This window comes from Rhagoletis zephyria, unplaced genomic scaffold (genome assembly GCF_001687245.7).
Source record: "Rhagoletis zephyria isolate East Lansing unplaced genomic scaffold, Rhagoletis_zephyria_1.1 Rzeph_scaffold_00214, whole genome shotgun sequence".
Lineage (NCBI taxonomy): Eukaryota > Metazoa > Arthropoda > Insecta > Diptera > Tephritidae > Rhagoletis > Rhagoletis zephyria.
The window spans coordinates 298886-324063 of record NW_016157298.1 but is presented as its reverse complement, the minus strand read 5'-3'; the positions used below and the strand labels follow the sequence as shown (position 1 = coordinate 324063).

Here is a 25178-nt window from a genome sequence, read left to right as displayed (position 1 = left end):
TGTGCTTANCGGAATAAAAAACAACAACGCTACTCGCGCATTCATCCATATAACATAATATGCGAACGTTCGTTATATGGAAGAAAAGCGCAACACCGCAAACAGAAAAATTCAAAAAATCAATGGTATTTTCTAGACACTTCAAACTTGCACGTTATTATACTAGAATGAATGGGCTACAAAATTGTTAACACAAAACATGTCTACAAATTCTGAACAAAAACTGTGAAAATTTGATGAAACTTTGTTGATTTTTTTCATTCTTTCAAGTTTCGATTTATTTGCAAGGTTTTTGTTTGATGATGAGCTACAATTTTATAAAAAAAAAAATAATTAAAATTATTTAGAAAAAATAAAATAAATACCGGGTGACCGTGTAATTTTGTCAAAGATAAAGACAATGATGATAAAACATTAATACACTATATAGGTCAGTTCATATTAATGAACATAAAATAAGATCACTATCGATAAAATGGAAATCCTCAAGGGAAATTTATAATTTCAACGCATGGAATTTACATACATTTTTTTATCTTCAACCCCCGAATTGCTCAATTACTTCTATTTCTGCAGGATTGCCATTAGGTAAATTGCATTTCCAAAGATTTTTTCTAAATAAATAGCGATGAGGGATATTTCACCCGCCAGTGATAAGAAATCGCAATCACCATAACGCACATCACTAATATTACTGTTCACAATCACGTTTACATTCAAAATTACAATTCATAATTTCGTTTTGTAGCAAATATGAAATATAGGTATATCCATTTACTAAAATATAAACGGATTAAGAATCAAAGTGCTAGAAGAGATTTGAGCGTTTGGTACAAAAAGTATTTTTGATGGTGAAATTGTACTTAAAATCGGCAATTGTACTTTTGTACATTTTAAAATTAATTGTACTGAAAAAAGTACAATTGTACTTAAAATATCAACACTGTTTCACTGGCGCTGTACTTGCTGCAGCGATGCCAGATTTGAGCGTACCCAATTTTTTACCGATAATAACTCATGCGAGGGATTTGGGTATTGGGCATTTTACAAGCCTATTAGGAAGTATACATATCTGTGTTCGTATAGAATAGTAGCTTATGTCGGAAGAGTGGCTTTAGTATAATGAACCATTCGCAGCATACGATTGCGAAAGACTCACTGGCACCGAGTCGTTGAAGAACTCTTGGAAAATAAACGTAAAAGACGGTAATGTCAATATTCGTATAAAGTTTCATAAAAAAATTCCTTGTGGTTTAAAGAATATAGGAAATGGTACATTTTACTAAAGCCAGCGTCCCGACATAAGCTACTATTTCATACGAACACAAATATATTGGTCTACAAATAATGTTGTAATGTGGTTAAAATTCAAATTGGTATCTTGTTCTTGTAGAAAATCATCAGCGTATCCGAGGAAGTCAATTTCTTTGTGGAGGGATAAAGGGTTACTTAGTTTGCTGTAGGCTATTAGGAAAAGAATGACGGAAAGGGGGGAGCCTTGGGCAATGCCGTTTTGGAGAGTAAGGTTCTGAGAAAATTGTGATTCTATTTTGACTTTGATGTTTCTATTTGTCATGTAGTTTTTTATGTAATTGTAGATACTAGGTCCAATATTTCATGCGTTAAACTAAAAACTCCCTTTTTTGAATTCCATTTGATGGCTGTTAAGAAGTTTGTTACTGGAGACAAACCACCAAAGCCTATTTGCAGTGATTTTGTCTAGCACTTTGGAGCAGCAAGGGTAAAGTGAGATTGGACGGTAGGAAGCTAGAATTGTTTTGTCGGAGTTTGGTTTTGGTATGGGGATGATAAGACAATTTTTATATATTTGGGGAATAAATCCTGCGAATATTTCGTTGTTTAGATTAATCAGTCGGTTTTTTACTGTAGCTGGTAGGTGTTTAATCTTGGGTAGGAAATTCTATCTATTCCCGGGGTTTTACCTTTCAGTAAGTTTAATGCCATATTTAGTTCTATTAGATTAATTTGTTTATCGATATACAGAGCTGATTTGATCGGATTAGAGGGATTGCTTCTAGATAAGGAGTTTTGTTTGTGGTGAAGAAATGTTGATGAGAATGATAAGTCCTGTGCTTCCTTTGACCAAAATTCTGCAAATTTGTTAGCTATTGTCGATTTGTCTGTGATATAGTTTTGGTTGGATTGGGATAGACTAATTGCATGGATTGGGTTATAGGGTTTAAGTCCGCAGAATATCCGATTGTTGACCAGACCTTTTCTGGTGGTGTAAAAGGGTTAATGCTTGAGGTGAAATTATGCATTGAGGATGATTTTGATATTTTTTTTTCGCGTTTGAATAATGCGTTCGATTTTTATACCCGAGCGCACTTGTGCACAAGGGTATATTAATTTTGTTCACATAACGGTTGTTTGTGACGAATCGAGATAGATATAGACAAATGTATACATAAATGCTCAGAATGAATAGAGAAGTCGATTAAGCCATGTCTGTATGTCCGTCCGTGTACACGATAACTCGAGCAAAAATTGAGATATCTCAACGAAATTTCGTATTTAGGTTTCCATTAATCCAAGGTAGGTTGGTATTGAAAATGGGCGAAATCGGACTGTAACCACGCCCATATAACGGTAATTTTCAGAGATACGAAAACTGCGATATTTTAGTAACTACTGAAGATTATTCACTCAAAATTGATATTTACAATAAATTTTAGACGAAAAATAAGAATGTTATGAATTTTTGGAAAATGGGCGTAGCCATGCCCACTTATGGTTACATGTGTATATCTGGTAACATCTGAGCCAATTTCTTCCAAACGTTGTTGGCCTTGGTACAGCATACCAAATGGCCGAAAATTTTTAAAATCGGACAATAAACACGCCCACATCCCATATAACGGTTATTTGGAGAAATACGAAATCTTCGATAAATCAGTAAATATTGAATATAATTTATTCAAAATTGATGCTTGCAATAATTCTTTACCGAGAAATACGTTTATGTTAAAATTTTGGAAAATGGTCGTAGCACCGCCCACTTATGATCACATATATGTATATCGGTAACCGTTCTACCAATTTGTACCAAACTCGGTATTTTTATTGTGCTTGCCACATAAAAGCAAAACGTTGAAAGGTATTGAAATCGGACTAAAATTACGGCCGCTTTTCAGAAATGCTTGAAACTGCAATATTTCGAAATTTAAGGACGCTAATTTACTCTAAATTGATACACCCCGGCTTACCATCTAGTGGTAGGTTTCGAAAAAGCGAAAAAACATATATTTCGCTAGCTTAGAGTGAAAAGTTGCTAAGTCCACTTTTAATGAAAACTCATATTTTCATATAGGAGGCTAGAGAAATTGAATACGCATCGTTTCGAAAATTATAAAGGTACTTGTTTTATTTTTTCCTCTTCATAAGCAATAAAAGGAAAACTTGCTAAGTCCAAAAGAAGCACCGCAAATCCGATAAGGCCAAAATAATACGACATCTTTTAACAAATATCGAAACCTTCTGATTCTTATGGAGTTTTGCTTTGCTTTAAACGCGCAAAATGTTTGATTCAAAGTCTTGCGAAATAGTTAAAGAAAATCGTTATAGGAAGATTTTTTCCTCTGGTGTAAAATTTTTAAAATGGGACTTAGCAACTTTTCTTTCTAAGCTAGCTATTTAATACTTACGCCGGGTATTTAATGTTCGGCTCCGCCCGAACTTAGACTTTCATACTTGTTTGAATTTATCAATATTTTTTAATATTTTTTCTATTTAAGATGTTTCGAAGTCGATTTCTTTCTTTTTTTAAATCATCTAGCTTTTTGTTCCACCAGGAGACTATATTTCGTTTTTTAGCTCTAGATTGGGGGATAGATTCCTTCGCGCTTTGGATTATTATTTTTTTAATATTTGCAGTTTCTTTGTTGATTTTCTTATTTTTCTCTTTGTGCATAAGTAACTAGATAGTGAACTGAAATTTTCCCAGTTAGCTTCATGATACAAAAAAGAAGGTAGTATCATTGTCACTTTTCGGACGCCATATTAGCTACCTGACAATTAAACAGTAATCAATAATCAATAATCATTTATATATTGTGAAAAAATTATTTACAAAATTAAAAGGAAATTTGTCTTCGATCTGAGCAATAACGAAAATTGAAATTCATACATCGCCATTTTTGAAAAATAACCAACCAACCACCGCAAAAATTAGTTGTTATTAAATTCGCTTGTTCTAAAGCCAATCACCGAAAAGGATTTGGATGTGCTTTGCAAACGTTAGTCCAGGTAAGGCTTTAATTTCGGCGCCTGATGATATGAAAGATAATATAGTTATGGACGATAGGTCGATTGAACTGGCACCCAGAGTTTGGAAGTAAGTAGTTAGAAGGCAGCCCAATGCCTTAAGTGCAGCTTGTCTGTCACCGCAGACATGAAAACTCCTTCCCCTCCACCTATTTTTCACCACGTAGTCCATGGCCTTGAGGATTGTAAATATCTCAGCCTGGAAGGCCGAAGCATACTTCCCAAGAGAAAAGTTAATCTTATCCCCATTAACTCCGATGGAGACCTCAGATCCTGATCTAGAGTCAGTTTTGGAGCCATCAGTGAAGATTCGATTATGTGTGAGTCCGGGGGCATTGCTGGTATTAAACCAGAATTCAGCCACATTATAGAATTTCTAAACCAAAGGCAGTGGTGGCGTACTATCCTGTGACAAGTGCTCAGATCTCTGCCGCTACCAATTTCCGCCTCGCCCCACTCAGTGTTATACCGGCATCCGTTTCTTTCTAGTCTGCAAGTGGCCTTTAAGACGGTAAGTACAGCAGTGCATCTAGAGCAGCGCCACGTGTAATCGAGAAAGCTTCCGTACAGCACACTGCAATAGTTTCTTTGAAGTTTTGCAAGCAGACTTCCCACGCTCTTAACTGAGAATCTGCTCCGCCATACCACTGACGCATAGCTAAAAACCTGTTTACATTGCCAAAATGCTGCCGATTCCTTAGAGGTTTTGTGTTCCACGTTAGATTTCCACGATAGTTTTGTATACAGAATTACTTCTAGATACTTCACTTCGGGAGAATTCTGAATTTTGGCTCCTTTAATTGTGAGGGAAATAAGACCATTCAACCTTCTACGAAGCCTGGTTTCGGACTATACTTTAATGACGAAGTATCGAACAATACATCTTTTCGGACTATTAAAAAGAGTTTTGTTATGTAAATATATTTATTTTGTTTAAAATAACATGAAAAAAATGCTTTTTAATAAATAAATGTTTCAAAACTGGATTTTATTTTATTTCTTTATCTCTGCACATCGATCTTATTCAAAGGATCATTTAAACGCTTGAGAAAAACGTTCAAATTTGATTATCGATCACATCAACTTGCTATTTTTTTATGTAAATTTTACTCTTTTATTAAATCTCAAATATTAATAAGAAAATCACCCTTTCAAAAAATTTCAATGTGGCAAAGCTATGCTTAATGTTTACATCTGGAGAAATGTCAAAAATCTGCTTTATAATAAAAAAATAGTAGTAATGAAACTACCTTCTTTTTTGTATCATGGTTAGCTTTATGTAGATTGAATTTTGGTTTACTATTTTGGTGGCTGATTGTGACATTCGGGAAGAGGCATATAATGATAGGGAAATAGTCGCTACCGAATAAGTCAGACTCTATCTCCCAGTTGGCTTCTATTGCTAAAATAGGGGACGCAAGTGAAATGTCTATGTGAGTATAAGTGTTATGGGTAGTGAAATATGTAGGGGAACCATAATTAAGGAGAGTGAAGCTCGATTGAGTGCCGAATTTATTTATTTTATTACCTCTAGAATTGTTGTAGTTAGAGCCCCAACTGGAATGCCAGCTGTTAAAGTCGCCTGTGATCAAGTGCGGTAGTTGTGAGTGATCGAAAATATCGTGAAGATTTTTAAGATTAAATGATTTACTAGGTGGTATGTAGAGCTTAGCAAGAATTTTTGTTTTGATGAGATAATAATGTTTACTATGTCAAAGTTGTGTGTGTGAAAGTTCGTTGTCATGTGTTGTACTGAATTGTGGATAAGTATTAGGGCGGGTCGAAAATCTAATTTTACTCAAATCCCTTGGTAATAATGAAAATATATTGTATCATGAAGTCAACAACAAGCCTGCAAAATATTAGTAGTTTATTTTAATTTTAAGAGCCCGCGCATCGGCCGCCAAGTGACCCACAGCACACTAGTCGAATAAGACCAATTCTTGTTAAAAATTCTGGGTTCAGCCAAAAGGTTTAGTGCATATTATTAGATAATGAATCTGTTAACGCAAAAGATAAAGTCAAATAACATTTCTCGCAGCTCTTTAGCTTATCGTTAATCTCAAAGTTATCTTTATTCAATAAATTTTTAATTGTTCTCTTGATAATTGCACTGGCCTATAGTCAAAAGATNGGTTTAGTGCATATTATTAGATAATGAATCTGTTAACGCAAAAGATAAAGTCAAATAACATTTCTCGCAGCTCTTTAGCTTATCGTTAATCTCAAAGTTATCTTTATTCAATAAATTTTTAATTGTTCTCTTGATAATTGCACTGGCCTATAGTCAAAAGATGTAAAGAACAGCATTAATATTGCTGGCGTGCATTTAGGTTGTTGGTTCCAAATATTCTAATCTTTTTTTGATATTAGCTATAGTTTTAGAATTTTTGCAAATTTAGGAACAATTTCAGTAGCTCTAATAGATAAGCCATTATTTTGCATCATCGTGGAAAAATTTAGTTTAGTTTTTTTTAATTGTTATAATTTGTTTATAATCTGAACGATTTTCATCCTATTATTATCATAAATCAGTAACAGTAAGTCTCGCCTTCAATTTTGTAATTACTACGTACCGATCGAGTAACATTTACCAAAGTTATATCGAAAACCTTAAGTGAATCTCCAGTTTTTTTTATGTATCTTCAATTGTATAAAAAAACTTTTAGATAAAAGAGTCGGGTTACATAAAAGTGTGCCAGGGAGTGACTTTTTTCGGTCAAGCTGAATGCAAAGCACTATCGTCCAATTGGAGAGTCCTCAAAAGTATTTCCCAGGATACGTTAAATCCTTTTTAACATAATGCAATTAACTAAAATATCTATGTATATCTAAATACTTATTGCACGTCTCCTACTTTCATATAACGGCAAATTTAGAAACCGCGAAAAATGTGCTTCTTCGGTGACTAATGAAACCATTCCGCACCAATTTTCAAGACTGCATAAATGGACTTAAAATGGGCGTTTCTCACCCTAATTGTATTATGTTAATGTATATTTAATACTTATATGCTTGAAACTGGTATTAACATATGAAACGAATCATAATCTTTGACAATACATGTTTGATTTCATTCACCAGGATCTTGAAAACTGGCCAACTCGGCGTGATCAAGTCCATGGTCCTTTTAATATTATATAAACATCCGAAAACATTGAAACGTTTGCAAAAAAATCTCGTCTCACCTTTTTGTATTGTTCATTTGGTTGCTTAAGTTATGAACAATTGAAAATTCATAAGGGATAATTATAGTTTTCGTAAGTTTTATCTTTATATCCTAAAAACTTTAAGACTTATTGAAAAATGATAAATGAACGTGAGGTACTAAATTTAATAACCCTTAATTTAATATATCGTCCTGTTTATAAAAATTAACGCATTCCATAGATATTACCAGCCAAACTTTAATTTTCAAAATTCGTACACTTTGATTCAATTGCGCGGGCTCAAGTTTTAAATAAATCTTTCGTGGCCAATAACAATTGGCTAAGACCTAAGACATCATAATATTACTATTACAATACGGCCAAATGCCTTTTATTTTCCCCCATACAAAATCGACCCAGCCTAATAAGTATGGCTGTGCCCCCAAATGAGTTTTGTGGGTTTGTAGATGTGTGAATAGTGTAATTAATGGGAATGGGTACTATTTGGTCGTTTTTCATATGGGTTTCTTGTAAGGTTATTATCTGCGGTTTTTGTTTTTTAACAGAGTTTCTAGTTCGTTATAATTATTTTTGTAACCTTTGATATCTATTTTGAAAGCCGTTTTTTTAAGTTCGCAAAGCTCGAGATCGGCTGTACCGATTTTTTTGAAATTTTGGTTATAGGTTCTGGATGGGCTTCTCATTGTCTTAGGCAAAAAAACGGTTAAAATACTTCCCTAAAAATGGAAATGCAGGACTTTAAAAATTCTATGAATCAAACATACATGCCCACATAACAGCGCTGCGAGCGCCATCTGCTGTTAATTCGTAAGGAATACAGCGCAAAGCAAGGGTAATGTATACATGTGCTAATGTTAACGTACAGTTTATGGAGAAATAATGTAGGCAACTATGTCTGTAGAGTCGTTTATGTTAACACAAGGAGCAACTAACATTGCTGTTAGCACTTACATTTGTATATGCATATTTATGTACATATGTATGTATATAATTACGCATAAAACCCTGTTGCTATGTTTTTTGTACGTAAGTGAGCGCAATATTAAAAGCAGCAACTCTTATCCATCTATGTATATCGCAAAGCTCCTGAACGGCTGAACCGATTTTTTTTGAAATTTCGGAGACCTGCTGCAGACGTTCAAAGGATAGTTATTGGCTAAAAACAGTTTCGATATATAAAAGGGGCGTGGAACCTCCCATGCGAACCGAATTTTTCATACTCCATATCTCTGGAAATGTTCGATGTAGAGTGCTGGAACTTGGCATGGTACGAAATCCATCGCATACTCTTGGAAAAAAAATTGGAGCTATCGGAAAAGGGGGCGTGGCACCCCCCATACAAACCGAATATTCATACTGCATATCTCTGGAAGTGTTCATGGTAGAGTAATGGAACTTGGTATTGGCGCATATGAAATCGATCTTGGAATCTTGGAGAAAAATTGGACCTATTGGAAAAGCGGGCGCGGCACCTCACTTCAAGTCGAATTTTTCATATTTTATATCTCTGGAAATATTTATGGTAGAGTATTGGAACGGAATAGAGATATACGAAATAAATCCCATACTCTTGGATACAAATTGGAGGTATTTGAAAAGAGCGCGTGGCACTTCCCATACAAATCGAATTTTTCATATTGCATATTTCTAGAAATGTTCATGGTAGAGTACTGAAACTTGGTATGGGGATACATAAAATCAATCGCATACTCTTGCAGAAAAATTGGGGCTATTGGAAAAGGGGGCGTGGTAGCTCCCATACAACCCGAATATTTTATACAGCATATTTCTGGAAGCGTTCATGGTAAAATTTTGGAACTTGGTACGGAAATATAGAAAGCAATCACATACTCTTGGAGAAAAACTGGAGTTATTGGAAAAGGGGCGTACCACCTCCTATACAAACCTAAATTTTGATACTGTATATGTCTGGAAATGTTCATGGTAGAGTACTGGAACTTGGTATGGAGATATATGAAATCAGTCGCATGCTTACGACGAAAAATTCGGACTATTTGAAAAGGGGGCGTGGCACCTCCCATACAAACCGAATTTTTCATAATAAGTATCTCTGGAAGTGCTCATGGTAGAGTACTGGGACTTTATACGGGCGTAGCACCTCCCATACAAGAAGAATTTTTCTTATTGCATATCTCTGTATGTTAGCTCTGTCCAAGGGTAACCTGGACGGACAAGTGGAGACTCAGACCCAGACCCAGACCCAGGAGTTATATTTAGGCACGTACAGCGACGCTAGTTCCGTGACTGGCCTTTTAGGATCTGTCTTCAGTCGATGGATCGAGATCTCGGAGGACCAACTCCTGCCTTCGGACGATGAGGATGCTGACGTAACAGTAATAGCACTCAAGGACGACAGCCAGGACAAAATGGACGACGAGACTATACGCATGTCTGACAGTGGTGAAGGTCCTACAGAATAACCTCCACCATTCGAAGGCAGCATCGGCTGCTCTGCACCTAGACGAAAGAGGAGAGGAGCTTATATTTGTCCAGGAACCTTGGGTGGTACACCAGAAGATTTGCGGACTTAATTCTCATGCGTATCATGTCCTGTCAGCCCCTGAGGCAGGTAAGATTAGATCATGCATTTTAATAAAGAAACACTTTTCTTATCTTCTACTCACACAGTTCAGTGACGAGGACACGGTGAGCGTAAGCGTGGAAGTACGATCCAAACCACTCTGGCTGGTCTCATAGTACATGGCACACGACCACGCCACTTATCCCCCGACTCGGTTGCGGGAAGTTGTGAAAGAGGCCAACAAGAGGAAGTTTCCCATCNGCTTACGACGAAAAATTCGGACTATTTGAAAAGGGGGCGTGGCACCTCCCATACAAACCGAATTTTTCATAATAAGTATCTCTGGAAGTGCTCATGGTAGAGTACTGGGACTTTATACGGGCGTAGCACCTCCCATACAAGAAGAATTTTTCTTATTGCATATCTCTGTATGTTAGCTCTGTCCAAGGGTAACCTGGACGGACAAGTGGAGACTCAGACCCAGACCCAGACCCAGGAGTTATATTTAGGCACGTACAGCGACGCTAGTTCCGTGACTGGCCTTTTAGGATCTGTCTTCAGTCGATGGATCGAGATCTCGGAGGACCAACTCCTGCCTTCGGACGATGAGGATGCTGACGTAACAGTAATAGCACTCAAGGACGACAGCCAGGACAAAATGGACGACGAGACTATACGCATGTCTGACAGTGGTGAAGGTCCTACAGAATAACCTCCACCATTCGAAGGCAGCATCGGCTGCTCTGCACCTAGACGAAAGAGGAGAGGAGCTTATATTTGTCCAGGAACCTTGGGTGGTACACCAGAAGATTTGCGGACTTAATTCTCATGCGTATCATGTCCTGTCAGCCCCTGAGGCAGGTAAGATTAGATCATGCATTTTAATAAAGAAACACTTTTCTTATCTTCTACTCACACAGTTCAGTGACGAGGACACGGTGAGCGTAAGCGTGGAAGTACGATCCAAACCACTCTGGCTGGTCTCATAGTACATGGCACACGACCACGCCACTTATCCCCCGACTCGGTTGCGGGAAGTTGTGAAAGAGGCCAACAAGAGGAAGTTTCCCATCGTTATAGGTACCGATGCGAATGCTCATAATTCGCTGTGGGGATCCACGGACATTAACAAATGGGGTGAGTCTCTTATCCATTTTATTTTCTCAAATAGCCTAGCAATTTGTAATATCGGATGTAGGCCAACATTTGTAGCCTCTAACAGAAGGGAGGTACTAGACATCTCCCTTGTGTCGGATAGCTTTCTAGAAAATATCAGTGATTGGCATGTCTCAAATGACCACTCCTTCTCCGACCATAGATACATAAATTTCAAGATCTCTTTCGAACCATCATCTTCAGTCGCTTACAGAAACAGGAGACGAATCGACTGGAACAAGTTCAGGAATATACTCTCGGACCTCCTTTTTAGAAGCGCTTCTCACGGTAAGTCCCGCTTACCGATAACATCTGATGAAGTGGAATCTGTAGACTTCCAGTATGCTTCTCTCGGTGGACTAGATTCATCGGAAAAAATTTAAGAAGCAGTGGACCATATTACCAAAGCCTGTAACGCGTCCCCTACGGTAGGACCATTTCCGGCGGGGGAAGCCATCATAACCCACAGGAATGTGGACAGGGCCATAAAGTCTTTTAAACCCTTCAAATCCCCTGTGCTGGATGGAATTTTCCCAGCGGAGCTGCAAGAAGCATCTGACATATTATGCCCCAACCTAACGGTAATCTATAGGGCTTGTCTCAACCTGGGAAATATACCAAAAGCATGGACATTGGCGAAGGTCGTCTTCATACCGAGGGGAGGCAGAGCCTCTCATGTGAAGCCCAACGATTTTCGACCAATCAGCCTTTCTCCTTTCTTCCTAAAGATCCTGGAAAGGATACTGGACACATTCATTCGGCAAAAGATGGATCCTAAGGATATATCTGACTGCCAACACGCCTACTCGAAAGGCAAATCTGTGGAAACCGCTATCCACAAAATAGTTTACAATATTGAAAAATCCTTGGCATACAAGCAGCTAACTTTAGGTATCTTTCTAGACATGGAAGGGGCCTTTAATAATGTGCTCCCAGAGGCGATCACATCATCTATGCTCCAGATCGGACTTGATCGATCACTGGTAGACTTTATCAGTCTTCTCCTTAATCGGAGAACTATCTATTCGGCGATGGGTGTTGCTCACATTACAAGATATGCGACAAGGGGCACTCCTCAAGGAGGTGTACTCTCACCGCTCCTCTGGAATCTTACGGTAAACACCCTACTCATGCGCTTACAGGGCTCGGGCTGCAACGCCAATGCGTATGCCGATGATCTTGCCCTAACTGCAACAGGTAAACACCCACAAATCCTAGGAGAACTGTTGCAGAACGCCTTGAATATCGTGGAAACCTGGTCTAGAGAATGCGGACTGAACGCCAACCCGGCTAAAACGGCCACGGTTCTCTTCACACGGAAAACAAAAATTCCCCCGTTTCAACTTCCTACCTTAAATGGCGTAGAGCTGTCGCTCTCTGATGAAGTGAAATACTTGGGCGTCATCTTAGACAGGAAACTTACCTGGCAACGCAACGTAGAAGAGCAGGCCAAAAAGGCCATTACCGCCCTCTACTCCTGCAAAACGGCTATAGCCAAGAAATGGGGTCTCAAACCACACATAGTTCACTGGATTTACACAGTAGTGGTACGTCCTATATTATTCTACGGCGAATCAGTCTGGTGGACATCATTGGGTAAATCGCTCACAAATTCTAAGCTTACCAAGGTTCAAAGGGCGGAATGCATGCTAATCAAAGGTGCACTGCCATCCACACCCACCAAACACTTCTAAACTTTCTGCCCGTAGACCTTTTTGGGAAGCTACAGGCGAGCTACAATGCAGTAAGATTAAATGCGTGTCAAAATGGAAAGACACTAGATTCGGTCATCCCAACATCCTGACCAACTACCCCGACACATTCAGGTCCCCAGATTATACAACACCACCGATGGTGCTCGAGAATAAGTTCTCCACACGTATCCCTTCAAGGAAGGACTGGGAGGAAGACTCGGTCTGGGGCCCCCAAAGTAACGCAACAGCCATATACACGGATGGCTCTAAACTAAATCTGAGAGTAGGGAGTGGGATACACTCAAAGGACCTCTCACTAGATCTCAGCTTTAGGCTACCAGACCACTGCAGTGTCTTCCAAGCGGAACTCGCGGCCATAAAGGAGGCTGCACTCTGGCTCATCGATTCTTCTCTTAATCTACCTTCAGTAACCATATACTCCGATAGCCAAGCAGCTATTAAGTCACTGGATTGCTGCAAGACACCATCTACAACTGCTTTAGAATGTAGGAAAGTCCTTAATGATCTAGCTTCAAAATCGACTACTCACATCGAGTGAGTGCCGGGCCACAGGGACTTTCAGGGTAACTGTGCGGCGGACACGCTTGCGCGGAAGGGTACCACCCTGTCGGGCGTCAACTCCTCTCATGCAGCGGGCATACTCCTATCTACCTGTAAGACACGGCTCTGGACATACTACGTGGAGAGGGCAAACAAAAGATGGTCGGAAGAACCCACGTGTGGGACGACTCGACAAATCTGGCCCAACTACGACAAGAAAAGATCCGACGCACTCATTCGGCTAGAAGGCTGGTGACCGGTATAATTACGTGCCACTGCTTAATGGGAAGGCATGCTAGCAGAATGGGTTTGCCGGCTAATGATTTCTGCCGTGGTTGCCGCGACGAGGACGAAATCGAGAGTGTGGAACGCTATCTCTGTCATTGCCCCGCCCTCATGTGGGCGAGAAGACGCTCATTTCACCACCACCGTTTTGATTGTCTTGCGGATCTAAGTGAAGCAGGAATTTACGAATTCTCGCGCTTTCTTAACCTAACCAACTGGTTCCACTTCTAGGCGAACGGACGGGTTCGAATTCGAGCTCTCAATTGGTATCACAACGGGCCCACTGGGTCTAAGTGTGCCTCTCTCCTATGTTGGCAGCCACTTCAACCTAACCTAACCTATTGCTTATCTCTAGAATTGTTCTTGGTAGAGTACTGGAACTTGGTGTGGTGATATATTAAATTAATCGCATAGTCATGGAGAAAATATGGAGATATTGGAAAAGAGAGTGTTGCACCTACCATACAATCCTAATTTCATACTGCATATCTCTGGAAGAGTTCATGGTACAGTATTGGAACACTTCGTATGGAGATATATGAAATTAATCCCATACTCATTGAGAAAAATGGGCTCTTTAAAAAGAGGGCGTGGAAAAGTACAAGCGTACTGACTTTTACTTATCTTTGAATATGTATATAATTCTTCTGTAGGTATATTTGGGAGTGAAATCCTAAATGGCTGGAGGGATTTTAACAAAGTTTTGTGTGTGTGTTTGAGTGGGTCTCTGGATAGATTAGTTTCACAATTTAATCCTCCAGTTGGCGCTGAAGTTGAGTTATAACTAAAAATCTTTTTTATGATCCGATTTGGCGAATATTCAAGACATGAATTGGAATCGGTAAAGGCAGTCCAATTGCAAAAAACAGCTGCCAGGTGGTGCTGAGGTCAAGTTATTACTAAAAATCGACAAGTGAGAAAAGGTGCCGTAAATGTCAGACTAAATCGACCTGTTGCACCATTGAGTATATCGAACTCTCGTGTGTTACGATTGGCCCAATGGATGTGATTTGCCAATATTATTATGCGTTAAAGCTTCATTCAAAGAAACCAGGGTTGAGTTGTGCAGTGGTAAATCTCAAATCACCACCTGTCGAAATACCGTAAAAGCCAGTTTCATGAAAGCAATTTAATGGAAATAGTATATTTTTTTTAATATAGAACCTGACAGAAAAAAATCATTTTTCTTTTAAATTGCTTTCGCGAAACTGGCTTTTAAGGTATTTTATCTCAGTTTATGTATGTGTATTGTATTTCTGTTGAACAAGATAAAGTTTCTAGGGCACATTCAATATAAATCCGGATCATTGTTGCCACCAGGGAACTTCTCATGGACATAACCCGTTCGTGCGGCTATTTAAGGCGGCAAACGACCAGCAAATGATAGTCTTAGCCGATGAATGTGCCATGTGGATTGTTGGAGAAACTGTTGGACCAAAATGTTTAAGATAAAAATCTAATTTTAGGCGGGACGGAGTTCGCCGGGTCTGCTAGTTTTTAATAAATTTGATATTGATGTCTAGTAGGAATTGGAAAAACTATCAGTCTTGTACTTGTATTAGTATCTAGTATTTTCGTTGTTGATTTTACTAATATGTATGTATTGGCTGATAAGTGTTAGTTTATTTGATTGGTGTATAATTTTACTCATCATAAGAGAGAGTGGTGTCGTCGGAATCACTTAAATTGTTGTTGGGCTTTTGGGATGATAATTTGCTTACATTTGTTGATTTTGCTTTTAGTTGTCTTTTTAAACGGCTAGATGTGTTTCTTGGAAGAATTTTAACTTTGATGTCCATTTTGTTTTTGCTTCCGCCTTCGACTTGTTTGCTTGTCGTTGCCTTTGATTTGTTCATTGCTCGTGTTATTTCCTTGTATGCTTTTTGCGATAGGTTAGTGGTGTTGGCTTGTTGGGGCGTTAGTCTGCTGTCCTCAGTTTAGCTGTATGTGACTTGAGTTCTCAAAGCATTGTTGTATGCTTTGTCTGGATGTCTCTCTTTGTAGATTTTTGTTGCTTTTTTGTTTCTAACTTTTTGAAGGTTTTTAATAGCTTACACTTCTTTCTGCATTACGAAAATGGGACAAGATTTGTTGTATGCTGAGTGAACGGTCGCTTTGTTGTTTGTTATTATGCAGTTATTGCATGCTGGTTCGCTTAAACATATTTCGTTAAGCTCTTAATTGACGTGAGCGAGAGCACCACAATTTGGGCAAGTCTTGTTACTTTTTCAATATTTTGTTGGATATCCAAAACGGTGACAATTCTTGCAGCGCAGAGGTATTGGTATGTATGGTCTTAGGTAGGTTTTCTGGTAGCCGACGTTGATCGCTTCGGGTAAATCAAGAGCGGAGAATGTGAGTATTATGGGCCGGTCTCTACCAATGGGTCTTTTTGTTTTTTTTTTTTAGATTTTTTTTTTTGCGTCGGTAACATTTTGTGCTTTCAATTCGCTAAGAATCTCTTCTTCGCTTACATCTCTAGATCGTTATTGTGTATAACGCCTTTGGGGTAGTTAAGATAAATATTTTCTTTGATTGTAGGCGAAAGGGAAGTGAGTTTAAAAAGTTTGTTAGCTTGAGCACATGGTACAATAAGTACAGGTATTGTCTTCCCAGAGAGTTTTGCTTCTCATTGAAATTCGTGCTCCCCTTATTTTCATTTTGACGCAGTTCAATGTTGATTCTTCTACTTTTATTTGGCTTTGCTTTTTGTTTTCGCTCAATTTAATTTTTATAATTTTTCAAAACAAAAGAAAAAACGTTTGAAATGAAGTGAGCCATACAAATTTTAAATTTATTTACAAGCAAATGTTCTTTTCCGCCTTCTGCAAATTAAATAAGTTCTCTGCAAGAAGATTTGTTTAAAAAATACGTATACATCTATGGTACATGGGGTATGGAAATATCCCTTTTCCCTAGCAGTAAACCGTTTAGTGTGGGCAACAATGATTTTTTTTAACTAAGGCAGATCAGAATATGCGCTTTCTGGGAAGAGAATACCTGTAATTATTGTACCATGGCTTGAGCATATGTTTTTGTTTTTATGAGTAAGATACCACTTCTTGTTTTCTCGCCATATCAACTTCACCGCACACGCAGTCTATTACTCTTTTTTATGAAGAAAGGAGAAACTCTAGAGAGAGAGTTTCTTCACAGTTAATTCTTGTCAAAATCAGGTGTTTGGGGCCGGGTGTTTTGTTGTTTAGTTCTTTAGTATTGTCTATGTCAAAGCACGGATGAGGTGATTTTTGTTCACCGCCTATGCCATCAGGTGGATCGCTCATAGTGATTTTTGTTGTTGTAGTTTTTCAAATAAGTATTTTTATTTATTTTTTAAGTGAAGGTTAATGAAAGGTTACTATTCACGCTTTCTATATGAGTTACGTTACACTTTGTTCGGAAGGTTTTTAGTTAGCAGAAAATCGACCGATTAGTTTGGGTGCTATTTTGCTACTGAAAAAAAAAATATTTTTACTGGATCGGTATTCCACCGGAATGCACACAAAAATTTACATTTTTGAAAAAACCTTTTTTTTGACACCTTGCCAGGTATATCTCATGATTCAATAATAAAAGGTTAGCTTAGAAAACAGTTTTCTGACTCCCTCTTGACAAAATCGGCTCCCTTAGCAAGGCACTGTGTTCGGGTTCGTGTGTGTGTGCAAAGCTTTTGTAAGGGAGTGTCAAAACTCGAATGTCAATAATGAGCAAACCTTTAATTATTAATAGCGTTTTCTTTTCTCGAAATAATGTTGCATTTATTCTGCCCTGCGCAAGGGCTGTCAAGCTTTCGTGTTCCTTTCTCAGTATCTTCACATGCATATTGCGTTCTCTTTCTTTAAAATGTTCCACCCTCCTAATTTTGCCATATAAAAAGGTGACATTTTTTTTCGAGAAAAGAAAACGCCATAAATCATGGGTATATCTCATCATAAGTTTTCGAAAACAAATTACAAAATATTGCTCACTATCACAAAATAACACATCTCGTCATAAAAAACAAAGATTTTGAAAATAGTTCTTGAAAAATCCCAATTTAGAATTAAACAAGGACTACGATGGCATGATTTTAAATCCCTAATTTACTGGTCTTCACTATGCAAATCAACTTCAAAAATTGAACTACATATGTATTTAAAATTAAAAATTGCTTTAGGACATTTATCAGCACGTTATCCATAGAAATATTAAGCTTTAAAACGACGTTGAAATGAAGAAGTACATGATTGGTCAGAATCAAGAAAAAATTCATCCATTATCGCGCTATGGTATAACTTGTTTGGTTTCAAGAAGATTCCGTGTACTTTTCTTTATCTTTTTTATTAAAAGTACCTTTAAAACCCTCTTTTCCTTGCTAGCGTCAATTTTTTTTGTTCCCTTTACATTGGGCATTCATCCGCTTCTTCGCAAGTGTAGTCGATAAAACTAGGTTGGACAGCAAAAAGTTATCGGTTTAATCTGAGATTATTTTATAATTATAATTTTGTATGGCTAATCTCCTTTTCTAATTACAGATAAGGGAGATAAGAGCAAAAATGAGGATAATCTTTTTATATGTAAACCTATTATTAGGATATTCAGTTACATACATACACATGAAGGTTAGGTTAGAAATTAAATATTAACTTCACTTAATTTTATTCCTTTCGCTGACTTAATTTTTTTATTTTCATTTTCATTCTTTTAATACATGGAATTATCGGTATGATTGATAAAATATGACACTTGTATATACTTGTGACTCAAGGGCGTTAAAATATCTTGAAAACTTACTGTTTTTGAGCTTTTAGTTTGAGCATTTCTATTTGTATATATTCCTAAATTTAGTTTTTCTTTTAGGAATTTAATCTGTGGTACTGCTTCATCTGTCGCTAGGTTTACGTTAAAGTTATGAATACATATAACATACCATCTTTTGTTTGCAAAATGGGAAGCTAAATTCATTTGTTCGGCATTTCCTCTTACTCTCGTCTTCTCTTTGCGCAATCTTGTATTAGCTCTGATCCAGTACTCAATGAACTTACAGATTTTTACACGAACTTGCAGTAAGTTACGGGAAAAATGATCGCGTACTCCAAAATCCTGTAATGAGAGCGATTTTTGGAGAGTTGTGTAGAGAATGAAGTCGCAAGATTTTACTCGATGCTTTTTTTTGTTTCTGTACTTTTTGCTGTTACTCACTTTTTACTCTCACTTCATAGAGTAATTTTGCTGTTTGAAATTTTTACAGGATTTTACAGAGTTATATATCATCCATACATATGTATGTATACATATTTTCTTATATGTTCATCAGCTATCAACAGACCCAGTTTAAACGATTTCAGTATTTTTTTAATTTTTTCCTTGCTTTTTTATCAATACATTGCTAAACCTATGCCTAAAACCATGCTACGAATATCAAAACCACTAGCAACAAATGAGTTCATACATATGTATGTACATTACGATGACCATACTTATGCCAGCCGAATACGGGCCAAAATATAATTTTGCCAATTTTTTCTTTTTCAATGATCCTAGATTTATTAGCCCTGAAACAGCATCTTTATTTAGCATATATTTTTCGATTTTTTGTGAACGCAGCACATAAATATTCAGTTGCAACATCACACATTTGTAAAATATTTTTCCATAACTTTGTACTTTGTGCTCGGGATTTTTGCTCCATAAAATTCGTTACAAACATTCCTAGGCAGGGAAAATATCCGAAGCACAAGTGGTATTCAACGCATTCGAAGGGTTCCACTTCCCTTCCATCTTTGAGAACTTATTTACTTTACAACATTCTCATAGTAGCCTTCTTATTGGGAGTTTCTCATGTCGCAGATACAATCCCTCATACAATGAGCAAACATTTTTTTGCCGTAGTTTCTTCTAATGAACATATTCTCCCTTCACAAAATTTTAAAATTGCCTTCACTCCACGGCACATTGGAGAGGAAATAGTATCCGAGAAAAAACAATGGTTTTGGAATCCATATACGTAGACAAAGTTTGAAATTTTAGAGTAAAATTTAAACAAAAATTACAATTTAAAGACGAAACTCGCGACAAAAGTAAAATCAGCTGCTCTACTGCTGCTACCTACTCAATATTCTTTGCTCCACACAGAATATTCAACGTGAAATGCGTTGAAAAAAAACCTTTGAAAAGCTAAATACTTGCACTGGATCACAAATTTTAATTTGATTTTTGTCCTCCAGATGCCAGTATCCAATTTCTAGAATTGCTTCGTGATTCTGAAATTCTGGTTAATTTTTTTTCTATGAATACGTTTTCGAGATATCTGCAATTCACCGTTATTCAGCTTAAAGCAAGAATGGGTTCCTTTTAATCACGTATATCTTACGAACCAATTTAAAAATCTTAATATAAAATAAAAATGAAAGCAAATGAAATTCTCCATAAACCGTATATACACCACTTTCCGATAAGGATTATAGTTTCTGACAAATTAATTAATCATTCCAGCTTTTTTTATTTTTTAATGAAAAAATTTAAAAAAATCAAGCTTTAACAGAAGAAAAATCTAAAAAATAACAGGTCCTGAGCCAAATTTTTGCAATTGTACTAAAGCATGTTCTGTTACAAAAAAAAAATCAAGTTACTGATGAAGAAAATCGATGGATAAATACGAAATAAGGAGTGGTCAAATAAAAATGCGCAAGATTTTTTGTATGAAATATGAGCAGAAAAGCCTGTTACTTAGGTGTACGCGGCGTATGAGCAACATTCTTTCGTGCTCAACTGTGTACACTCAAGGACAAGTTTTAACAAGTTTAACAATATCAAATTGAGATCAGTAGAGATGGTTTCAATATAACAACGAAAAATATTTCTATGTAACAATTAAAACTATCATTGAGATAAGATTGTTAATGAGGAAAAATAGATGCTCGAAAGTTTCACGTTGATGGCTAAATAGCATCGTCCTGATTACAACTTTTTTTTAGTGTAAACCAGTGATATTAGTGAAATTTCTTTTAGAAATTTGAACAAGAATCATTAACATCTAATTTCTATTCATACTCACAAATACCAAGTTTTCAAAGCAAAATTATAACTTCAGAAATCATCTACATATGTGCTCCTCGAATCCTTCGAATCACAAGCGTCCAGATTTAAAAATAAAAACTGGTTCATAGGCATGCCATTTTTATGAGCTCATAAGGCGCAAAAATACCGAATACGGGACAAATAAGGGACATTAAAAGAAATATAGAACATTTGGCGTCCCGTATGAAGTAAATAAATTACCAGGACATCTGACGAAAAAAGAGGACTGTCCCGTATAACACAGGACGGATGGTCACCGTAATGTACATAAAATCTTAAGTATGTATACATAGGCATGGTATATGAATGTTAATTCCGGGATCCCGGTCTTTTTTAAGTCCCGAAAGTCCCGGGATTATTTGCCCAGAATCCCGGCATTTTCGGGATTTGTAATTTACACTGGCGGGAATAATAGAAACGCCTTATGCTGACCAGTTTTGGCTATATTTCCTTTTATATATTTATGGCCTTATTCATAAAAAATAAAGTAGGTTTAAAGAGCTTTATAAATTGACGTTGCCATACATTTTTAAATTTATAAACATTATGTAAAGCTACTTTATTTTTTATGAATAAGGCCATTAATATTTAATAATTTTTTTTATAAATCTGTAGCCCAATATACACATAATACCTTGCGACAGGTAATTTTACACACAAAAAAGCAATATATTCGCGAAACCAAGGGCCAAATACAGTAAAGTTGCGTTCTAAATTTTTCTCTCTGACGTCGGGATTTTTTAAAAGAACCTTGAAATTTTAAAGATATGGGTAATTCAAAAAATATTTAAAAAATTCAGTGCAATATACTTAAAAAACCATATGGGTATAAAATTAAAGAGAAGATTCTGTAAAGTTAAAACAGATAACATTTTTTGGGGCGTAAGGGACGAGCAGGTATTGAAAATGCCCTTTTATAATTTTATCCTTGAATATCCTTGAAATTTTGCAATTCTTATTTAAAAAAAAAAGGACTAACTTTATTAGCTTAAAAAAATAAGATAGATTAAAGGGGCATTCCTATTCTTCCTTGTCAACTCAAAAAATTCTACAGTAGATACATACACATCGGTGTAGCCAGAATGAAATTTAGGGGGGGCTCGACCCTATTAAGCTGGCATTTCAGGGTACTATTTTATATATATATAAGGAAAATTTGAAAGTTAGGGGGGGAGGCCTCGAGCACCCCCCGCCCCTACCTGGCTACGCCCATGTACATACACATTTTCAATCAATTTCAACCTTACACTCGGTGCCTACATATGTATTAGCACTTTGGGCATTTCAAATCGTTAAATTTGTACTTTTTTGTGACTTTGCGTTGGATTCTAACACAAAGAGAAACACAGTTTTCGATTGCTTTAAATTCTACAGAATGTTTTCTCTCGTTTGATATCCATATTTTTCTTTACATTGCACCATGATACAATAATTTTTAGAAGGTAGTTTCACTTCAAAATTTTTGACATAAACCGTGTCTGTGACAAACACGCAATGTGGCCACTGCTACGATATAGAACTTGGGGATTTTCGCTTGTTATTTTAGATTTTTTTTAACAGAACATGTAAAGATTTATATGTTTCATAACTGATCACTTAATTTTTAATATAAATATGCGTATTTAATACATAAATTTTTGCCACTGCTAATCACATGAATAAAAATCATAAAAATGAAAATATAACGGCAATATTTCTTGTTTATAATGGATTAGATCCATCGCACACCACGGACTTTATCGGCCGCCGATTTAGATGGGCTCGCTAGCAGGGGCGCACCCAGGAATATATTTTAGGGGGGGTTTTATATTTCTGAAAATATATCACCGGAAAATACTGAAAATTTGCTTCAGATAATACCCTCTTTAAAATACATTTATGCAAGTTTTATGTACAGTATGTAATAAATAAATAAACGTTTTAAAATTCATAAACTGCATCTGTAAATAAAGATTAACAGAACTCAAACGCTTTTAACCGACTTCAAAAAAAAGGGAGGTTATCATCTCGCCGGAATACATAACTTTGGACCACGTGAACCGTTTTCAATAATCCTTTTTTTATTAGAAAGATAGTACCGTCCCGTAATAGTCGTCGATAGTCGTCCCGTAATTTGTTTTAGAGATCCGATGATTGGATCATGAAGAAATTAACGGTACCCCTAAATTTGAATATGAGAATTGAAGTCGGTTGTGTTCTTTCCTTAAAAACTACTTGTTTAATAAAAAGTTCTATAAACTCAAGATGCGCTCAACTNCCTAAAAAAGTGGCAGTAAAATTAAATTTATTGATTCCATGAATTTTTGCACTTCTATGTTCATTTTTTCGATTTCTGGTTTTCGATAGAGATGGTGATTTTTCACGATTGCTAAATTTTTTTAATATTTCAAATACCGAAAAAATTAACTGAACTCTCAAGAAAAACGAAAAATTCATATAAAAGGACGGACGAGAAATGGAAAAGAAATTTTGTTCTACCAAAATTTCTTAAATCAGTTTGCAGCTCGCAAGAAAAAAAATGTTCGTATATTTATTCCCTCATGAAAATTTACAGCAAAAGCAAAGCGCTTTTTCAAGCAACAGAAATTATAATAAATATTTCTTATAATTTCCTTGAGAGCTGGATTCTTAGCTTTAAGATACAGATTGTATTTGAGGTTATTAGCTTTTGGGGGGGTTTGAACCCCAAAACCCACCCCTTGTGTGCCCTAATGCTCGCTAGTCTTTCCATTGCACCACAACTTATTTCTCGGAGCGATTAAGCTGGTGTAGTGTACACACCTCCATACATCTTCATGTACATATTTAAAGCGAGCCTTACTATTTAAATAGGCGGCCGATAAAGTCTGTGGTATGCGGTGGCTCTTATAGCTGTATCCTTACATCTATTCCGTGTGTTGCAATATCCACGAAAGCAGCAGTTAATTTTTTATGAAGCAAATTCTTAAAAAATATTCGAAAATTATTATTTATTTTTCCAACGTCAAAAGCTGGATTTTTTTTTTTTAAGTTGGTACAACAAAAAATACGAAACACGTTTTTGGTCAGATAGCTAACATGGCGTATAAGAAGAAGTGAAAGTACCTTCTAAAAATTATTGTATCATGCATTGCATTAAATTTATTAAACAAGTTTTGGAATTAATCATATCTTTGAAATTATAAAGTCTTTTAAAAAAAATCGTGACGTCAGGGAAATGCCCATTTATTTGCATTTAATTATATGTAATATGAGGTAGACTTTTATACAAAAATTTAAATAATGAATAAGCAAAAGGAATATATATAAAACTAGTCGAAATAAAGCGCTTCTTTTATTTCTGCCACTAGAATTATGAACTTTTTGAATTAATTTTTTTGCATCAAGCTTTTTTCGACATAACTTAAGTTATTTCATCATATATCGTCGCTTGGCGCGCAATACCTCATATCCGCCAAATGCAATACCACGTATGAGGTGGCTGAGAAAAAAAATTATTTTCGGTACCCTGTCTCAGCGCTTGCCTACTTCACAAATTTAATGGTCAATCATTTTAGTAAAAGCTCATATTTAATAAGTTCAGTTAAAAAATCATTCAAAAGTTTAGAAGCAAATAAGTTTATTTGCACTTTTGTGAAATTTTCAGACTATCGTGTACGTGGTATTGCATTTGACGTATACGAGGTTTTGCGCACCAAGCGACGATATGTACATGCTAAAGTATTATTAAATGCATATATATATTTAATTACTGTCTTTCGTTTTGTTACTTATGAAATAATTTTCACTTTACTTATTATTTATTATGGCTGCGTTTCTTTATACATTCCGGATAATCTCATTTCACAGCCGGAATAAACAGAATGTGTTTGAAATATACGTTAACATATCATCAGGAACGTTCTAAAGAATAAGTAAACAAAAAAGTTTATTCCAACCGTTCAGAATGAATAAAGAAATTCAGCCTATATGATAGGTGAGCTTCTCAAACCATATTGATGATTTTTTTCGATCTAAGTTGTTGAAAAATAATAAATATCTAAATCCCGGGACTGATCCCGAGATCCCGGGATTGAACCAACGACATCCCGAAAATCCCGGGATCGTAAAAATCGAAAAAATGAACATCCCTAGTATGGTACATAGCCGTATGCATGCGCGGTGTTTGCATAATCGGAAGTAATAATCATATGTACCGCATTTCCTCTTACTCTCTGTATGCCTAAATGTATACAACCATTTGCAATAGCAAGTAAACATATGATGCTTCTAATGAAATTAGAAATTTCCTGCTGCATTACACATGCTAAGCCCTTCGAAATTTTCTGCTGGGCTATGCGTTACAACTTCGCAAATTTTACCCCTACCGAAACCAAAGTTGTATACACATTAGGGATGTTGCGAATGTGGAATTTTAGACATCCGCGGATGNCTCTGTATGCCTAAATG

General features: G+C 36.4%; 1 long non-coding RNA gene across 1 annotated transcript; it reads left to right on the top strand.

The window, feature by feature from the left end:
- The first annotated feature begins 1394 nt into the window (after window positions 1–1394).
- Window positions 1395–19388, top strand: LOC108358146 (uncharacterized). Its single transcript, XR_001846717.1, has 3 exons — window positions 1395–1405; window positions 11560–11562; window positions 19224–19388. It is a non-coding gene; the product is annotated as an uncharacterized LOC108358146 (long non-coding RNA).
- The last annotated feature ends 5790 nt before the right edge of the window (window positions 19389–25178 follow it).